Raw genomic sequence first — 20782 nt, 5'->3', positions numbered from 1 at the left:
TTGGTCTTTGGAGTTCTTGCTTGTGTATGTATCCCCACTAAAGTGGTGTTTGTTTTAGTTCATGAATGCTATTTTGTTATTAATAATGGCCCCAGAGTTCAAGAGTAGTGATGCTAGTAGTATAAAAAGCCTAAAAAAAAAGTTATAAAGTACCTACTATCTTCATATAAGAAATACTTCTTAAATCATGGTTTTTGCTGTTATTTGATTTTATTATATGATTTTCATATATTGATGATTATTATATGATTTTCAACTTACATGAAGGATCTTAGAATGTGTTGGTTGTATAAAACGAGGTCCTACTGTAGTCAGTAACCGTAAAGCAATGAATGCCCACTACTTTATGTTTCCAGCACACGGCAGAAGTGAAATTCCTGATAATTTTTCTTATTCTGCCTTTATTGGTCCTTTGCCATTAGGTGACCAAGAGCAGATTGTGCACTACAGATCAGACATTTTTCTTTTCTGTTCCAAATGTTTCCCTCTCTGTGTCCTACCCCATAAAGCAAGTGATGCACCAAAAGAAGAAGGACCTCTTTTTCAAATGCTACTCCCCTTGGGTATATTCTCATGAAGGAGACAATAAATATATAGATAACTAACTACATAGGAGTTATGCAGGGAAGCTGGGTGGCTTGGTGGATAGAGAACTAAGTGGTTTGGTGGATAGAGAACTAAGTGGTTTGGTGGATAGAGAAATCAGGAAGACCTGAATTCAAATCTGACCTCACATACTTCCTAGATGTATGATTCTGGGCAAGCCACTTTATCTATTTGCCTCAGTTTCCTCATCTATAAAATGAACTAGAGAAGGAAATGCCAAACCACTCTAGACTCTTTGCCAAAAAAACAAAAAACCCAAATGGGATCATGAAGAGTTGGACACCATTGAAACGACTGAATGACAACAAAATATAAGATATATACAGAGTAGATTTAGAGCCTGACCTTAGGACTATGTGTTTTCTTCATTATACTTCATTTCTTTCACTTTACCCATTGTGCAATCCACAAGCAGCCTCTTGCCAGAGTAGGATCTTAATAAAGTTTTTTAACTGTATTGCTCCAAAGTGAGGATACATTAGTCGCATTAAGTGTAAGTAGAAGAAATCAGGAAGAAAAGAATCCAAATATGAAATCATCTATATTGAAAGAAAATGTCTGACAATATTTCCTCCTAAATCTGATCAAAAACTGTACCTGAAACTCTAACAAGTCCACTCATATCTGTTTCGAGTGGAACTGAAAGATTCAAGCTACTGATGAAAGGGTGAACATTTTTCCTCTTATGTAGGCACATAGATTTGAACCTGGTTTCTTTGGACATTACAACAGTCCCTGATTGGAGAAACAGTGAGTTGGGGAGTCGTTGAAAGTTGGCACTGAATTTGCCTCAATGACAAGACTGTGACTATGGTTTGAGCTGTCCTCTCAATCTTTAATTGTCATAGAGAGGAAACTTCAAGGTTGTTAATATAAGACTCCCTTCACACTTACCCAGGACACTTGGTTAACTAAATCATCATGGCCCACAGCAGGGAAAAAAGATTAGGCAGATTCTTAGCCAACAGTACTGTTGGAGTTCAAAACTGTGGGAAAGATTTGAGATGAAAAGGGGGTCTAGAGTTGGAATTTGAAACTGAAAAAATATGAATTAAAAAACCAAAAAAATTTTAGTCTCTGGCATTTTGAGTACAGAGTGTCTGGAGTACAAAAAGGAAAAGAAAAGAAAGGCTTGAAATAGCAACCTCACATTACAAATGTGGGAAAGGAAGGAAACCTAGACAAATATGATAGTTCTGAAAGTGACATGTTGAATCAATTATATACTTAAAAGGAAAAGTAAACTATATATATATATATATATATATATATAATAGAAATCAGCAGTTTCAAGTACCAAAATCTTTTTTTTCTGTTCCACTCTCTATATGGAAATTCTTATTTTATTTGGTGTTTATTAGGTTCAGAGTATAAAAAAGAATTTTTTTTTAGAGAAAATTATGTTCTTTTCAACAGGTGAGCAGGCTTGGTCTCTGCTGGCCTTACTTAGCTTGGGAACTAAAGAAAGTAGCCATAGCTATCAATTCATTACCTCTTTCCTTTAAAATATGGGAAAAAATAATCAAAACCTATTTTGGTTACTCTGATGGATCTATAATCTCCACAATGCAAAAGATTTCTCCAATGAAACTCTTTTATCCTGGATGACTCTTGTCCAAGCTCTCTCCATTAATCATCTACAAGGGGTCCACCCAACATACTGAAGTCTTTTCCTGGATCTCTTGATATTTTCCCTCATCTTGTCTTATGACCAACTCACCTTCTTTTCAAAACATACAGCTCTCTGACTTCATCTTTGACAATGCTTCTCTAGAGCAATTCCTGGTTGGTAAGGGGTTGTAGTTTATTCTCATCTACCATGAACCTCTTCTTTACCATTGTGTTGATCCTCAGCTTTAATTCTCCAGAGACTGTGATAACCCACAGCTATATGACATCACTCGAAGAATGTGATTTAAAAAGATAGGCTTTTGTTTCAGAGAAAAAACCTTTGAGTCATTAAAAATATCACATGGTTTTGGGGCAGAGGTCAGTGTTCGCAGGTGTGGGAATTTGTATATAATTTCAGCACTTCAACCTTTAAGCCACAATTCCCTTTAAAGCTTACTTCCAACAAGTTGTCTTTCACACCCATGTCAAAATCACACAAGGTACATAGTAGGCACTTGACAAATACTGGTTGATTGATCAATCGATATATATTTGAAGATGAGATAATCACATAGTACAGTTCTCTCTAAGTCACCGAGGTAAAATCAGCTTAAGAAAAGTGAGAATACACGGTTTTACATTTCCAGGTATTTTCTCATGCCTAGATTTCCTAGTTTTTTTTCCCCTTACATTTTTGTAGGTCTTTCTTTCCCCTTGCCATAACTTTTTATAGATTTTTATGTTTTCCATTTGGGGTTTCAGCAGCCAACAGTAAGCATACCTGTAAACGATATAGTCAGGATAGATTGTGTCAGAGTAACAACAGTGACACGATTTGGTGGAAACTCTACAGGGAAATGTAAACCACCCTTTCTCCTGAGGTCACTGCCAAAAATGAATATTTGACAGCAATCTTAGAGACTTGCTCTAAGGTCTTATGGGCTGAAAGCAAAACTTGGGGAAATATCAGCACCAAGGAATAGACATCATGCATAATTCTGTCAGAAACAAACTCTGCTTGTCTGTTCTTGTCCCCCCCATCCCCCCCTGCCTCCCTTCTTTTACTGGATAGTGCTAGGAACATTCGATTTCCATGGAATGATGTGGATAAGTATGACTTAGGGGCAAGGGTTGTGTATGGTGGCAGTGACCAAGATGTGATGAAAGGCGAACAGAGGGCCATAATGATTACCTGGGGAGGAGTGAGCATAGCTCTGGTGGCTGATGCTCCAACCAGATTCTTATCTCTGCCTAGTAATGAAGGCAGAATGTCTAATGCTCTCAAAAACACTCTTCTGCTTTGAGATCAAATTCTGGCCAAACACTACAGACCAAAGACAGGATCTGGGAAAGTGAAAGTGGCAGTCTGACCCCATCCCAAGTTATCCCTAGTTCCTTACTCAAATGATAGATTAGCGTGAACTGCCACAGGTAGCAAGAAAGACTTCCTGAGAACTGGTCCAGTTTGGTCCCTGGCAAGCACAGGGAGTTAGAAAAGGTGAACCAGGATTAGGATAATCTTCCTCAAAAGTTTAGGGACTATGAGTGCATCTCCCTCTACTTCCTCTCCACTTCTATATTTCATCAACTGTTGTCTTTGTTTTTAAAGAGGACAGATGACATCATGGGGTGATGTCTTGGCTTGAATCTGAATTGGATTTAAGTGAGGTAGAATTACATAAGGTTGCCAGACTCACTTTTTCTTCCAGGGTCACTCAAGTCCAGTGGCAAGACAAAAGTGGGGATGACTGGCAATGGCCTGAGATTCAATGGATGACTTTGGCATCTTTGATGCTTGACCAAATTCTAAACTTGAACAAATTGTTCTCATGTACCCATTCTGCTGGGGAAAGTCTTCATATGCCTGGGATGGATATCTAATTAATATAAAATAATATAACATATGCTACACAGTATATAATAGGTAATATATATGTATATATATGAAAATTCTCTAGATCTCTTTCACATCTCTTATATTAATTATATATTATATATGTTATATATACACACACATATATATACAGATGCACACATAAATATATGCATCTATATAAGCATATGTGTGTTTATAGATAATATGCATGCAAAGACCAGGCAGATATTAAGTATCTAGATTCAGGTACTTTTAGAGCTGGAAGGAACTTTACATATAATCTTATATAACTTTCTCGTTTACTGATGAGGTAGCTAGACCCACAGATTATAAGTTACTTGCCTAAGAGGTTCTCCTGTGTGAACTGAAATTCCATAATAAAATGGATCAGATATTCTGGGAATAGTGTATATGTAATAGAGATTATCTGACTTCAGGGGAAAATACATAATAAATTTGTGGCTTCCCAATTGTTAGCAGTGACTAATTACAAGTAGACTTGGAGTTAGTGGGGTGCCACATTGTGCCTGGGTGTTATATATCTTTTGAGCATTAATTGATTTATTCATTCAATGCCAGCTCCTAAATTCTATCTCTAAATATAAATATAAAAATTCTACATCTATGTAGAAATAAGACCTCATTCAAAACTCCCCAGTTAAGTCAATAGATGTAGCCACTATGTAGTGGGCTTGTATTTTATGTAATGCAGTTTATCCCAGCCGTTTTCCATAAGAAATGGCTAAAAGAGTTGCCAAGAATAACAGAAAACTGTGGCCCTTTCTTCAAGAATAGAAGGTAAAGGTAGTTTCATAGTGATATTATAGAATGAATGATGCTTGGTCTTTTTGCCATGGCCAGCTTAGACTCAGAAGAGCTAGAGAAATGCCTTTCTCTTCACTAGATTGTCCAATACAATGAAGTTTTTCTTTTAAAAAAAGAGAAAGGCTTTGGGAAAATAATAAATAAAAAAGGATCAGAAGAGGCAGGATGGAATCTTGGTCTGTAGAGATGTTGGTGTAGAGAGAGGAGGAAGGGAAGAAGATGGACCATTGAATATTTAAAGAAGATTTTCTCTTCGACATAGGGGTAGTGAAGCTAGAGACTTGAGAAGAAAGCAGTTGTTTCCCTACCATTCATTCAATCATGAACCAATCAAAAAGCATTTACTGAGGAGCTACTATGTGCCAGGCATTGTGCTAATGATGCAAATACAAAGAATGAAGGTCTTTACTCTCAGTGTGCTTACATTTTAGTGGGGAAGATGAAATGTATATGTAACAAATGTAAAGAGATTCTTAAATACAATACAAGAAGAAGAGAGGCAAGAGTATGCTGGAGCCAATCTATACTGGCTCTGAGAACTGTACCTTAGAAATCAGCAAATGCTACAAATGAGGACTTGATTGATCATTTTATTGTTTGTCTGGACTTAAGAAAATGATGAAGAAAATGTTATTGATCCAAATTAAAGTTAAAAGAATTTATTTTGTGAATCCCCTCTCCAGATCAATCTATCTATCATCTCCAGATAATCTGATAAAGATGGCTTAGTTGATAAGGAAGCAATGGACACTGAAGATCTTTTAGCTCCTGCTTCTAGCTCTGTCTCTTGAAGCATGGAGTTTATTATATATACTTCAAGACTCATTTCACACAAAAGAGCCCCCCTGAAACTTCGTGTTTGTGCAGAAACACAAATTATGTCATATTAAAGCACAATAAAGTTATAGTTTTACAAATAATTTTCCCAAGAAGATAATCCTGGATGAGAAAAAGTCTCAATGTCAGAGACCAAGGAACGAAACCTAAAAACCATAGAAACGAAACTTAGTGAAGGGTTTCCCGAGAAACGAAACTTATGTTAAGAAATGAAACTTACCTAACTTCATCCGGATGGTCATCCGGGATAGGCGTGGTAAGACCAACAGCCTGGAATTTTCCCCACCCCAGTCCTAGAAGCATATAAACTCACTCCTTGCACACAATAAACGAGCCTTGACACTATTAGATTGATTTTGTCTTTCTTGCGTGCTTGGACTCTCCTTTCTCTCCCTATGGTTTTTTCAGGTGGCTGACTCACGGGCCTCGCGGTTGTATCCGGCTGGATTCGGATATCTCAAAGTTAAAAATGAGCCTTACTTTATCTAAAAGTTATTTTGCCTGAGTTTGCCACTCTGTGACCTTGGGATGCCTGGAGTAGTTAGAGAGATATACCCACAGCTGCAGCTTTACTCTACTGAGTGAAAAATGGCTGTTAACTCATTAAGTGCTGGTTTACCAAGAACTTAAAGTTTTCCTAGAAAATTAGATTATAATGCTTTTATAATAAGAAAAGATATGGATCTGAAAAGGAGTCAAAAGAGGAGTCTTAATGGCTCCCCAAAATCCCCCTCCCCAGAGAGTCTGTTGTTAAACACTTACCAGAATTCCACTGGAGGAAGGGCACACACATTTATCTTATGTCTGTGGGAGAAATGGATCAAAAAAGGCTTTATATAGAAGGTGATGCTTGAGTTGCATCTCTAATGAAGAGATTTTTATGATGCAGGAAGTGAGGAGGGAATGAATTCCAGGAAGGGGTGGGGTGGGGTCAGTCAGTGCACAATCATGGTGTTGGGATAGATAGAGTGATGTTTGTGAGTAAGAGAGAGGACAGCTTGGCTGAATTGTGGGGTGCAGGAATGGCCTCAATGTATTATGTTTGGAAAGACAAACAATTGTGTTGGATACAATGGCACCACCAGGACAAAGATGATCATTCGCTGAGGGTCAGAAGAAGGAAAAGAATGCGGTAGTGGCTGGTGACTCTCTTCTACAATACAAAGGCAGTTTTTTGTTTTTCTTTTTATTTAAACCAAAACATGTTTTGGTTTTTCAATGAATCTAAAGGGTAGGCTCATCTATTTTCTTTTATGAGTAAAATGAAAAGAAAATTGGCCAACTAAATTTTTGGAGGCTAGTGTTTTAGGGCAGACATTGCACCATAATTAATTTTTCAACATGCAAGCTGTTATTCATTGCTTTGGTTTTAATTAACATGTGTGTTTTCCTCAGGTAGGAGATTTTATTAAAAAACTGATGGCCGAGATATTTTCTTTGGAAGACAGATGGCTCGTTTACAGAATGGAAGGAGAAACATGGTTTTACCTTATCCCTTTAACAACTTTTCAGAGGAAAACAAGGTAATTATAATTATGTAATGCAATTTGAAAGAGCTTATATACTTTGAATGCCTTAGCATATGCTAGAAGAATATGTAAAATTTTGGTTTGGATATTATAGCAACACACAATTTAAAATTGTTTTAATTTCCTTTTGACCTTATTGATATGCTTTGTTTCTACACTTAAGTTTAGAAGCTTCTAATAAACCCAAACTAATCCCCCTTACGAGTATGTTCCCAGAAAACAGTTTGTCAATTGTTCACAGAAAGAAGGAAGGTCTCTTAACTCTGATAGTATGAATTAACATTGACCATCGTAATTGACCAGAATTCTGTTGTCTCTCAGTGTCAACTCTATTTACATTTGTCTCTATTTCCTCATCTGTAAAATGAGCTGGAAATGGAAATGACAAACCACTCCAGTATCTTTACCAAGAAAACCCAAAATAAGGTCATCAAGAGTCAGACATGACTGAAATGGTTCAACCACAACTGCAAATATGACCTGGTACTGTTCTAGCCTGTGAAAATGTCTTTTGGATCCTGACTTGTCCCCAGCTTTCTCTCATCTACAAATTTGTTGTGTGTCATCAACATCTTTATGCAAGCCATTGATAAAAGGACTGAACTGCACCAGCCTGAAAAAGGATCCTTGGGTAACTGCACTAGAGGCACACCCTCCCCATTGATGTTGACCTATTATTGTTTTCTATTGGAGGTTAGTCATAAAATCGGTTCCAATTTTAATTATCTATACTGCTCTCCAGCCTACAACTCTCCAGCTCGTCTTTAAGAATAGCATGAGAGACTTTGTCAAATACTTTGGTGAACTCCAAGGAACCTGAAGCTTCTGCAATTCCCTGATCTTCAGATCTAGGAGCTTTGTTTAAAAAGAAAATGAAAATTATCAGGCATGACTTGTCTTAATGAAATCATTCTGGCTCTTTATGATCACTATTTCCCCCCCTTGATGTTCACAATCACTTTGATCATATTATAGGATTTTGTCAGGAATTAAAAATTCATTGGTGTCAAATTGGCAAATTCTACTCTCTTCCCTTTTTTGAAACTGGAACCTTTGCCTCTAGGTACTCACTTATTTATCTTTCATGTCAACTCAACTCCCTTCCTCTCCATTCTAAGTATCATCCCCCTTGATAGAAAAACAGAAGCAAAATAAAATTGGGTGGTTTTGACTTCTCTGGGCTGTCCATTATCACTGCATAGTACAACATAACACAGCACATAATAATATAATATGGTATAATACAGTAAAACGCACCACAATAGGACAGCATAGGACAGCACAATATAACCTAATGCAGTACAATACAACAGAACACAATACAGTACAATATAACACAATACAACACAATACAGTATAGTACAATACAATACAGTACAATGCAACGCAACACAACACAATACAACATAATATAGTATAGTACAACACAATACAATATAGTACAACGCAACATGATACAGTAAAACACAATACAATACAATGCAATACACATGTATTAAGCACTTTCTATGTGCCTGGCAATGTGCTAAGCACTGGGAATACAAATAAGAAAAGGAAAGATAACCTCTGCCTTCATGGAGTTTATAGTCTAATAGAAGACAACAAACAAAAGGAAACTAAAAGAGAGGAAATGGAGGAGAAAGTACTTCAATGTGGGCATGATGATAGTGGAGTGGAATTCAAAGAGTGAAGAATTCAATCAGCTTCTGAGTCCTCTTTCTATGGAGACTTTAGGAGAGATTTTTGTTCCCCCTTTTAGCCCTCCCAACAGAGGAGCAGAAGCTACTGAGGGTTCTGAGGAAGCGTGAGTATCAAAGCCCACAAAATGCCAAGTACCAACTATCTCCTCCTTGCTCAGAGCCATTCAGTTTTGGAATACCAGTTCTCCTCATCACTTCCTATACATTTTGAATGATGCAATTCATCTTCAAGTTGAGCCAAGAATGTGTTAGATTCTCTGCTGTTGGAAGAGAAAGAGGTTTGGCAGATAATGGGGCAATTGAAGTTGGCTATTACTAATATTAAATGCCTTGACTCCAGGTTTGTGATACATTTCCCCAAATGGTCATGTTTTCTCCTTTTATCCAGGGGCTTTTTAGTCTAATTCCATGGTGATATTGCTTCTTTTTATTCCTTTGCTTATAATCACCCAAATGCTATCCAGAATTCCCAACTGAGAATTCTGGTTTCCAAATTTCCTGACATGAACTTTATTACTCATTGCTACTTGTCTCTCACCATACCCTTTTATATTAAAAAGGAAGTCCTTCCAGATCCATACTCTACTCTTGGTTTTCATTCCATCAAATCTCAAGAGAGTCTGTGAGGTTTAATTTGCCTCCTAGCATTAGTATCACTAATTCACTTTGATTGTTGCATATGTGTGTAGAGAGATCTGAGGCAATGTATTCTATTTCTAGCTCCTTTTCTTGGATTTTGTCTCCTGGAAATTACTGGATATCTCTATTACTGTTCTTCCTATAAGTACCATTCTTGCTAGTGTCTAACTTGGTAATGTATTTCTTGGCAGTTTTCTACCTTTCTCCTTTTTTAGTTTAAAACTCCCTTGCTTAGCTTTACAAGATTACTGGTAAATATATTTTTACCAGCTCTCACTGGATGCACTCCATCCCTTTCCAAGAATCTATAATTAAGCCAGAGTCCAGAAATATAAATCAAATGCCCTTTTTTCAACCAGCAAGTCACTACCTAAATTTACCTTTCTTTTGCGTTGTGTGTAAGGATCATGGATGCCCCCTAAGGTCTTTAGTTTCTTGCCCAGGACTTCATAATCCTTTGTAATGCTTTCTAGATTCCCTCTGGAAGCATCATTTATCCTCATGTGAATCACCACATTGCCAGGGCTTGTCACATTTCACAAATCTCAGGATGTTTTGTCACAACTAGGATATATTCCCTGGGAAGTTATTAGTGTTCTCTGTTGTTAACATTTAGACAGCAAATGGCTATCTCAGTTCTTCATCTCTGACTCAATCTACTGTTGGGATTATATTCCTAAAAAGCAAAAATCCTCATGCAGCATTATTTGTGTTAAAAAGCTGGAGATAGAATATGTTCTCAATAACTGGGGAATGGCCAAAAAAATTTTGGTATGTGAATGTAACTGTATCTAACATCATGTCTGGTATGTAGTAGGTACTTTTTTGATTATTGATTAATAGCTAAATATTAACTACTACGTTCCAAAGAATGATGAACTTGCAGATTCAAAGAAGCATGAGAAGAAACATGAAGCAAATGCAGAACAAGAAAAGCAGAATCAAATGAGTAATATACACAGTAGCATTGTAGGCTGGAGAGCAGTATAGATAATTAAAATTGGAACCGATTTTATGACTAACCTCCAATAGAAAACAATAATAGGTCAACATCAATGGGGAGGGTGTGCCTCTAGTGGAATTACCCAAGGATCCTTTTTCAGGCTAGTGTAGTTCAGTCCTTTTATCAATGGCTTGCATAAAGATGTTGATGACACACAACAAATTTGAGAGAAAGCTGGGGGCAAGTGGTTGGTGGTTAACACACTGGATGAGAGATTCAGGATCCAAAAGACATTTTCACAGGCTAGAACAATACCAGATCATATTTGCAGTTGTGGTTGAACCATTTCAGTCATGTCTGACTCTTGATGACCTTATTTTGGGTTTTCTTGGTAAAGATACTGGAGTGGTTTGTCATTTCCATTTCCAGCTCATTTTACAGATGAGGAAATAGAGACAAATGGGGTTAAGTGACTTACCCAGAGTCATAGAACTAGTTAAGTGTCTGAGGTCAGATTTAAACTCAGAAAGATAAGATTTGGCACTCTATTCACTGTGCCACCCAGATGCCCCATAACTGGAATATTGTGTCCAATCCTTGGAATCCTGTTTTCAGAAGGATGTGGGCAAGATGGAGAATATCTTGAGGCGAATGACCAGGATGATGGCCACTTGATACCATAGATCATGGTGATCTATTGAAGCAATTGAGGGTGAATCTTGGGGATTAGCCTGGAAAAGAAAAGACAATGGGGGAAGGTGAGAGCTGTTTTGAAGTTATTTGGGAGAGGAATGTGATTTGTTCTACTTGGCCATGGAGAGAGCTTAGAGCACTGGGCACAAGTGGTATGGATGTAGAGTTAGACTTGATGTAAGCAAAGACTTCCTGATAATTAGAGCTGTCCAAAAGAGGAATGAGATGGATTCCTCAGAAGCCAATGCATTCTACCTCCTTTGGAATCTTCAGACAAGGGTTTGATGGCCAAATCTTGGGATGTTCTTGCGCCTCTTAGATTAGACTTAGAGGTCTGCTCTGAGATTCTGTGATCCTGTGATGCTGATACACACTTCACTATATTGAAATGAACTCATCTAATACATGTTGTACTTTTAGTAAAATTGTATTATTATTAGAAAAAAGGGGCTCCATTTGCATCATTATGGGATTATTCTTGGAATATGTCTCCCTGTTGGTCCCACATTGTCCTGATTGGTTGCTGTTGTTTAGTCAGTTGTGTTTGACTTGTTGTGACCCCATTTGGAGGTTTTCTTGGCAAAGATACTAGAGTACTTTACCTTTTCTTTCTTCAGCTCATTTTACAGATGAGGAAGCTGAGGCAAACAGGGTTAAGTGACTTTCCCAGGGTTACACAACCAGTAAGTGTCTCAAGCCAGATTTGAACTCAGATCTTCTTGACTCTAAGCCTGATGCTCTGCCCACTGCACCACCTTTGTGCCCCATCCTAATAGGTATCACTGATCAGCTGCTGGCATGTACTATAATTAGAGACATTGAACCTATGTTATAGTAAACAACCTTAACTGAGTGTGCTTTGTAAATCCCACCTCAAAAGGGCTTGAGTTTGAATCTACTCTCATATTAGCTGTATGACTGGCATGTCACTTAACATCCATCTGCCTTAGAGTGCTTATCCTTCAAACCGAGACAGCATCTACCTCCTAGGCTTATTGTGAGAATCAGAGAGGATATTTGTAAAGTAATTTGCAAATTTTAAGCATTATGTGAATTAAAGCTATTATTTTATTTTTGTCATTACCCTCTAATTTTTAAATAAATGACTATAGCGCAGCTAGTGGTTGTTGAACTAGGTGAGCTCAAGCTGAACTAAGTGAACAGAGTGGATAGAGTTCTGGGCCCATAGTCAGGAAAACTACACGAGTTCAAAATCAGCCTCAAACAGCTTACAAGCTGTGTGACCTTGAGCAAGTCACTTAATTCCATTTACATCAGTTTCCTAATCTATAAAATGGGTTGGAGAAGGAAATGGCACAACTGCTCCAGTATTATTACCAAGAGAACCGCAAATGGGGTCACAGAGTCAGATGTGATTTGAAAGTGACTGAATAAATGACTAGAACAAGGACAACATGACAGGACTTAAATTGAGAATTCCAAATTCGTTGCTTAGTTCAGCAACTGATTGACCAATTTCTGACAAGTCTGGTCAGTGACTATACAAATGGTCAAACAGCACTACACTTTCTCAATTGCGTGTGTCTTAAAGGGAGAACCAAGCCGAATCTTGGTGCCTCTACCCTGCTCTGATTCTTGTTGCCGTCAATTAGCCCGAGTATTGCTCTGATATGCTAATTTTTGGCACAAAGAGAAAATTGATTTATTTCAGGGTTGATATCTCTTAGCATTTAAGTGGAAATAATTTCATTGAAAATATGAAAAATGAGCATTCGCCTTAACAATTGAATGAATGGCTTGACATTTGTGAGACTAAAATATTCAATATATAAAAGAATTTTCATATTGAAAAATAAATCATTAGCCTAGCTATTTCTAAGCTCGATTTTTAAAAACTTGGATATGTCATTAATACATTTTTCCTTTATTTTCAATTGACTAGGGCAGCTACTGTCAGAGGAAAGCAGGCAATTGCTTCCCCTGACACTTGACAGATTCACATTCACAATTCTCCCTCCCTTTCTTACTTCCTCACCAGGCTAAGATTCTGACCCATAATGAGCAGAGGCAATAAGAGAGAGACAGATTGAGTCACGTATCTGATGTGGTCCACAGATAGCAGACCCCAGGCATATCAGAAATATTCCTGATGTCTCACAGCTCTTCTCAGATCCGAATGTATATACATTGGAGGCAAGCAGGGCAAAATAATTCAAATGCACATTGACTGTGGATTTTTGCCTTGCAAATGAATTTGAATCTTGATTTGGCTGTGCATTAAACAAATGGATTTGCATTCATCTCTGCTAAGCAATAGTTCTTTCCCAGGCCAAGCATTTCGATGGATCCAGATGACAAGACATCTGGACTTTTTTATTTGCTTGTTTGGCTCCTTTTGTTTTTTTTTAAGAGATTAGAAGCAAATCCATTAGAAACATCTGGGTCTTTAAAAGTGAAAAAATTCTGAAACTATTTCTGAAATATTGAGATCCATTTGACTTAAGGTATAGCAAAAAAAAAAAGCACAAGAAGGGAAAGACATTTAATTTCATTGTACCTCAGTTTCCTTATCTGTAAAATAAGGACAGTATGACTTACATTACCTACTTGTTATAATTGCTGTAAGGAGCTTTGCAGATTGTGAAACCGTATAAAATGCTGCACTATTGCTTTCCTAAGGTCAAAGACCTGAGATACTTTTGTGCATTGTAGAGTCAGCCCCAAGTGTCTAGATCTCGCTGATTGTCTTCAAAGGGGGCAGTGGAAGGAGCAAATTTTCTTATAGACCATGTGCTCCATCATAGTTTTGAAAACCCATTTCCTACCACTGGAACGCCACCTTTATATCTCTTCTCTACTTCCTCAAGCCAGATAATTCCTTATTTTGCCTCCCCACCGACCCTGTTCTGCTTCCCCTTTCCCCTATTCCTCCTCTTTTTTTTTTTTCTTTCTCTAGGGTTCTTTGGTGAGTTTTCTGGAGCAGCTGTTGTCTTATAGCAGCCCTCTAAGTTAAAACTTCCTAGAATCAGCATCTTTTACCTCCAGGCTTCCCTCTCCTCCTCCCTCCCCACTCTGAACCTGTGTTATGGTAGAGGGGATGCTTTGGAGTAATAGGACCTGGGTTCAAATCCCATGTCTCCTTCTTACTATCTAACTGACTTTGAACAAGCCTCTTAACCCTTCTTGGTCACAGTTTCTTATATGTAAAGAGAGGGGGCTGGATTAGATGCCTCAAAGATCCTTTCTAGCTATAATAATTATTATAATTTTAATGATAAATAGCATTTATAGAGGGATTTAAAGAACACTTTTTTCCTAAGGGTAACTAGGTAGTGCAGTGGATAGAGGGCTGGAATTGGAATCATAGTCCTGAGTTCAAATTTAACTTCAGAGACTTACTAGCTATATGACCCTGGGCAAGTCACTTATTCCTCATTTGACTCAGTTTCCTCATCTATAAAACAGGGATGATATTGGTACCTACTTTCCATGGTTGTTAGAATTAGATGAGAAAATATTTGTAAAGTGCTTAAAACAGTGTCCACTACATAGCAAATGTTGGATAAATGTTAGTTATTATTATTATTAAAGTTGGTAAAGCACTTTACAAGTATTCTCTCATTTGTTCCTCATGGCAGCCTTGGGAGGTAGGTGCTATTATTATACCCATTTTAAAGATGAGGCAGATGGAAGTTCAGAGACTTGTCCAATATATCTAAGTCCTGATCCATGCTCTAATGATCCATGGAGGTCAGTGGGGGGTATATACTACATACTTCTCCCATGCCACCACTGGCACTCTTCCTTAGGGATGGGAAGAGTACTCTTGGGTAGTCAAATTCATATAGAGTGTTCAGAGAGGACAATCACCTCTGGCATGAGGACTTGTCAAGCCTTTCTCAGGACTCCTCATCTTCCTTTGGTGTCTACCTGCCACCCAGCTCTGACCTGTGGCTCCAAGAAGCTGGAGCATGCATAGTGGCCACACTCCAGTAAACCATCTTGACAGATGGGCAAAATCAAGTTGAGGGTAACAGACAGGCCTCAAACCTAGTGAGTTAGGGGAATGTCTACCCCAAGAATGTGAAGACTTCCCTCGAGAATAGATAGATGAGAAAAATTTGTTCTAATGTCCATGAAGGTGGCTGAAGCTGGCACTGTGGAGTGCCTAGAAATTAGTCAGACATTGAAGATGCCAAGGTCACCCACCGCATCCTGGGCCATTACCAGTCATCTTGATTTTTATCTTGCCCCTGGACTTGGATGACTCTGGAGGAGAGAGTGAGGTGGATGACTTTGTGCACTTCCTCACTTAAATCCAATTCATGTGTAAGTCAAGACATCATCCCATAATTCATTGGTCCTCTTCAAAACTAAGTATGAACAACAACTACTAGAAATACAAGGCAGAGTACAAATGATGATGCAAGAGGAGGAAACTCAAGACTAAATAAACCATATCATGCCTTCTAACCTTCTCTTAACCCTTCCTCTCTTGAATTACCAAATGCTCTCTCACTAGTCTAGTGTAGTGGCTAGATACTGCCCTCTGAGTCATGAAAATCTGGGTCCAAATTCATCCTCTGACACATATTGACTGTGGGAGTCATAATCTCCAATTGCTCTAAGCAACTCAACCCCATGTTGCAGAGAAGGTGACAACCTGCACTTGTAAAGGGGGTTTCTTTGCTAGGTAGTTCTTTGTACCAGTGAAATCAAAGGTCCAATCCTTATCCATATCCCTTGCTATCAATGCTTCGTACTGCCAAACCAGCCATATTCCCTAAATAATCTTGTGGAGGGTTGCCAGCCATTAGCTTCCAATGGCCACTGCCATTCCTGCCAGTGATGAGAATGCTCAAGGGCAGTGATTCCTACATAGCACCTGTGATCACTCTCTCTTTCTAACACCCTAATGAATAAATGAAAAAACATTGAGGAAGAACCTAACTGTGTGCCAGACACCAACCTAAGAGTTAGATGGAAAGGGGGACTCATTTGAAAAAGACCCAAAATGAAAGATACTCTTTTCTCCCTTGCTCCTCTGAAGAAACCCAGGTCCCAGGACAGTTATTTCTACCTCCTTACTACTAAGATATCTCTGGATACATGTCTATTTTTTATGTTTCTGAAGGCCCGGGGAAATATCGGCTTATTTACCCCAAATGTCCTGAGTCTGCCATCATTTTTGAAAACTAGGAATGTGGAGGAATTGAAGGGAAGGAAATTCAGCAACTTAAGTCCTTTGAGCTTAATGGCAATAAAGACAGTAAGAGTGTCCTCATTTGAAGGTTTTTAAGGAGAGGGATTGAATCTAAATCTCAGGGAATTATCCTGGCTCTTTAGAAGGACTAGTGAGGCCATGTGTGGAATACTGTGCAAGTTTCAGTCACCTTATTATAACAGGATATTACAGAAATGGAGAAGGTACAACAGAGGGCAATGAGTACCACACAGGGATTTAAGGATCTTAGTTATTCAGAGTGGTAGTCTTTGGCAAAGAAGAGATTAAGTGGGAACCTCATTAAAGTATATACAATCCCGAGGGGAATAGAGAGGATAATTGTTTCAAGGCTATTTGAGCCAGTGTCAAATATAAGAACAGGGGTTAGTAACTTGGGCTAAGGGAGGAAATTTAGACAGGCAGGCTATCTTACTATTGGGAGAAAATGACATGTCACATACCAAGGATGATAAGAATAAGAAATCTGGAATTTCTGGAGGAGAAAACTAGCAATCTTTTCAAATTTGGTACAATTATTTGACATTGCCAGAGTGGTTTTCTTTTTAAATTTTCCTCTTTGAAAAATGATATTATAATAAGAATGAGTTAGTTATAGTGTTTATCATTTTTAAGAATTTAGAAGGTAAGTCATTAACTCCAGAGAAGGCATAAATGATTAAGAGCTTCTTGGCTTCCCCTTACCTCAAAGGTCTTAGTTTCTTGAGCTGAAACTGCCAGAATGCCCTATTACCATTCATCGTCACATACCACCTGCCGTTCCTGGCGGAATACCTACTTTTCATCACGCTATTTAACTTCCCCAAAATGATTTCCAGTGTGCTAGTTACCACTTTACTAGGTAAGACATGTTTTCTGGAAAACAAATACAGAGTATTTTAAAGTATTGATTGCAAGCAGTGGGCTGTTCCAACGTGACCTTCAGGAATGGCATTTAGAGGAGCTGAAAGTGTAAAATGGATATGGAGGATCTCAGCAGTTGGCTCAGGGAGGGAAATGCTGAATCTGCTTTGTTTAAAGGAAGAGAAAAGGAGCTAGATATGATGTGGATTCAGCCGCTTGTGATCCAGAATTCACCTTTTCCACCTGGCTATTAACACTTTCATTAGTGCAGTTCTGCCTACTGAGAAAGTCATTTCAGATGAGAGAATCCTGCTCACACCAAAAGACTGGACACTTGATAGATGGAAGGAGCTTCAATTATTCTTAAACATCAGGGAATTATACCAATGATAACCTGTTTCCCTTCCCCTTTTAAAAAGAGAAAGGTGTTAAGTGCTATTAAGATGATAGATTTGGTAAAACTTTAGCCTTGTTCTAATGGTCCTGCAGGAAGTTCCTTCAGGTAGTCTTATATTGATTGGCTTGGCAGATACACTAGAAGAGGGTTCATTATAAAAGGATTTAAGTGAGAAACATTGGCTACTCAAACCACTTAGAAGTTTTTTCTAGCTCTTATTTCTTTTCCAACAATTTTTCTTATATATTGCTAAATAAATGAAGAAAAATTATCTTGGAGAAACCCTAAAAGCATACCAATAGTATGCCATATTAGAGCTGATTTTTTTTTACTAATGTTATTTTAACCACTAGGTGGTGTTGCTAGCCATTAACCTGATCCTATTCATCAAATGAGAGAATATTTGTAAAATGCTTACTTAGCACAATGCCTGGCCCATAGTAGGCACTTAAATGCTTGTTACCTTCTCCATCAAACAAAATGAAGCCCTGGAAGTTTCATGCATACCCTGGCAATTATGAGTTCCCCTACACTGAGATGGAGGGCTGGGGAAGTATCAAGCTTTCTGAGAGAGTGGATGAGCTTATAGTCCCAATTTCTGCTTATTCTTGGGTGGCCACATTCACTTTCTTAGTCAAAGGAGCATAATTAGTATAAGTTTGCGAAATCCAAACAACGTTAAGATTCTACTTAGTAGGAGCCCTCCTCCCTCTCTCACTCCGTTATATTTTACTGAGTCTTAGCCATTTGACCTTGTTGTAAAGGCATATGTCCCCCCACAGAAATAGAGAGGCATTCTTAAATACTATATATATTGGAGTCCCTTCCATATCGTGAGGATTAGAGGGGTGGTGATCTGGAGGAATTAGAGGGATCCATGATCTGGAAAATTCTTAGAACATTTTTTAGTTCTCTCTTTGTACCAGAGAAGAGGTCTGAGTTTTTTCTTTTTTCTTTTATGGGATATTTATAGTATGTTATTGTAAAATTTGGGTTAAATATTTGGTTATAAGTGACATGTAAGTCAATCTTAAGATTAAGATATCGCTACATTTCTCACCTTTGTGTGTCATCTGCTGGCTCTTGCTTTCTTTTCACAAACTTTAATTTTTAACTTACATAAAGAAATCAGGTATATTTATATGGTATTAAAATATAAAATATGCTGATATTAGATAGTATTAACTATACATATATATATTCTATGCATTTCTGAGTTTCTAAACTTTTTCTGTGTTATCTGCTGGTCTTTGTGTGTCATCTGTGGCTTCTGCAAAAGTCCCCCCAAATTCCCATTTAATTTCTTATGCTAACCTATGACATATCAAAGCCATGATGGGGAAAAATCATACCTAAGGTGGAAGAGATGTAGATGTGGAAGGGATATGAAGTTTTATTTCTTTGCATAAAATCAATAAAAGGAACTAAGATGCCAGGTGACTCCCCCAAAATACATGGTTTGAGTATACACAGTGTACAGGGAAGACTAGCATATAGGTATGCTTCAAATCTGGGAGTTCCAAGAAAGACATAGTTCAAGTTGTTTAGACTCATGACTACTGTTTCTATAAGTGGGTGAAAGTGTGTAGACAATACAACATAGCTTGAAAATGATGCTTGGCTCACAGCATTCAGTAGGGCCAGTAGATAAAGGCATTAGGAAACAGAATCCAAGACTTGGCTTCTAGGGAGGCAATGAATATCTCTAGAGTCTCCTCCATCCACTCTTCTCCAAGGGAGACTTTAATTTCTAAATATATCAGAGTGCATGCAATTAGGGCCACAAAACTAACTATTCTGCTCTCATTAGAGAAAGGGAATGGGGCTAGAATTATATCTATCTACTCAGCTAAATGTATTTATTCTAGAGGAGACAATATTTTAGGTCCAATCCACTCTCTTGATCACTCTTCCTTGACAGGAAAGGAATGCTCCAAGATATGTTAGAGAAAAAAGAATATGTAGACATTTTGAACTTTTTTTGGGGGAAATGTATTGTACATTTTCCCCTTTAAGTTAATTTTACAAAATATTTCATAATGACTACTTAGTCTAACTGATGTTATTTCAAAGTATAGCATTTTCAAAATAAAAGACCAAATAGAGATTAGGTGCTCCCTGCAGTGTTCAAGTGATAAAAGTCCCTGTTGTCTAAAGAAGACAAGACTAGGAGATATTGAAAAGATGGGAAGATTTTTGTCCTCAAATTCAATATTCTCAAAGGTCAAGTTTTTCAACTTTGCTATTTCCCCCCAATTTTTTTTATTTTTTTCCATTCCAGGTTATTGGGAGAAAGGGAGTACAAGAAGCAGAGATGGAAAAGAGGAAGGGAGGAGAGAGGAAGGCAAAGATGAAATGGAGATAAAACTAGAAAAAGGGTAAGTTGAAAATAAGACAGGAAGCAGAGAAAGAGAAAGATAAGATGGATAGAAAGGATATTAAAATACAGTTTGCTTTATATCTTTATATCTTTTACCTAGAGCAAATCTACTTGTTGAAAATAAGACCAAATATAATCTTTAAAAAAACAGATTTCCAACAGATTTTCCCTTTCTAGGTGAGCTGGGAAGGAAGGAAAGAGAATGGAGCAAGCAAAGAGAGACTTTGGTACTTTGGTACTTTACCTACCTAAAGTCAGCTCTAGTGTTTTGATCCTATATCTAAGCACCTGATAGTGATGGGAAGAAGAGAGAAATATGTCACACTTCTGTATTGGTCTATACTAAGATAGGGATGGATGGGTCTGGTCTTTGGCAATGATCCTTTTCACTGCCATCAGAAATAGAGAGCTAGTAATAAATGATGAAAGGTACTGTTAGAGAGAATTTGTATGAACTGATTGAAGGATGAAGTGAGCAAAATCAGGAGAATGATTTATACCATAACAATAATATTGAAAGACATAAGAACTCTAATCATTGTGATGGCCGACTGTGATTCCAGAAGACCAATGATGAATCATGCTCTCTACCTCCTGACAGAGAGATGATGAACTCAGTGCACAGAATGAAACTTGCATTTTTTGGAGATGGTCAATGTGGTCATTTATTTTCCTTAACTAAGCATATTTATTACTAGGG

Source organism: Gracilinanus agilis, chromosome 1 (genome assembly GCF_016433145.1).
Source record: "Gracilinanus agilis isolate LMUSP501 chromosome 1, AgileGrace, whole genome shotgun sequence".
Lineage (NCBI taxonomy): Eukaryota > Metazoa > Chordata > Mammalia > Didelphimorphia > Didelphidae > Gracilinanus > Gracilinanus agilis.
The sequence above is the reverse complement of the archived record's forward strand: the minus strand, read 5'-3'. Positions refer to the sequence as shown.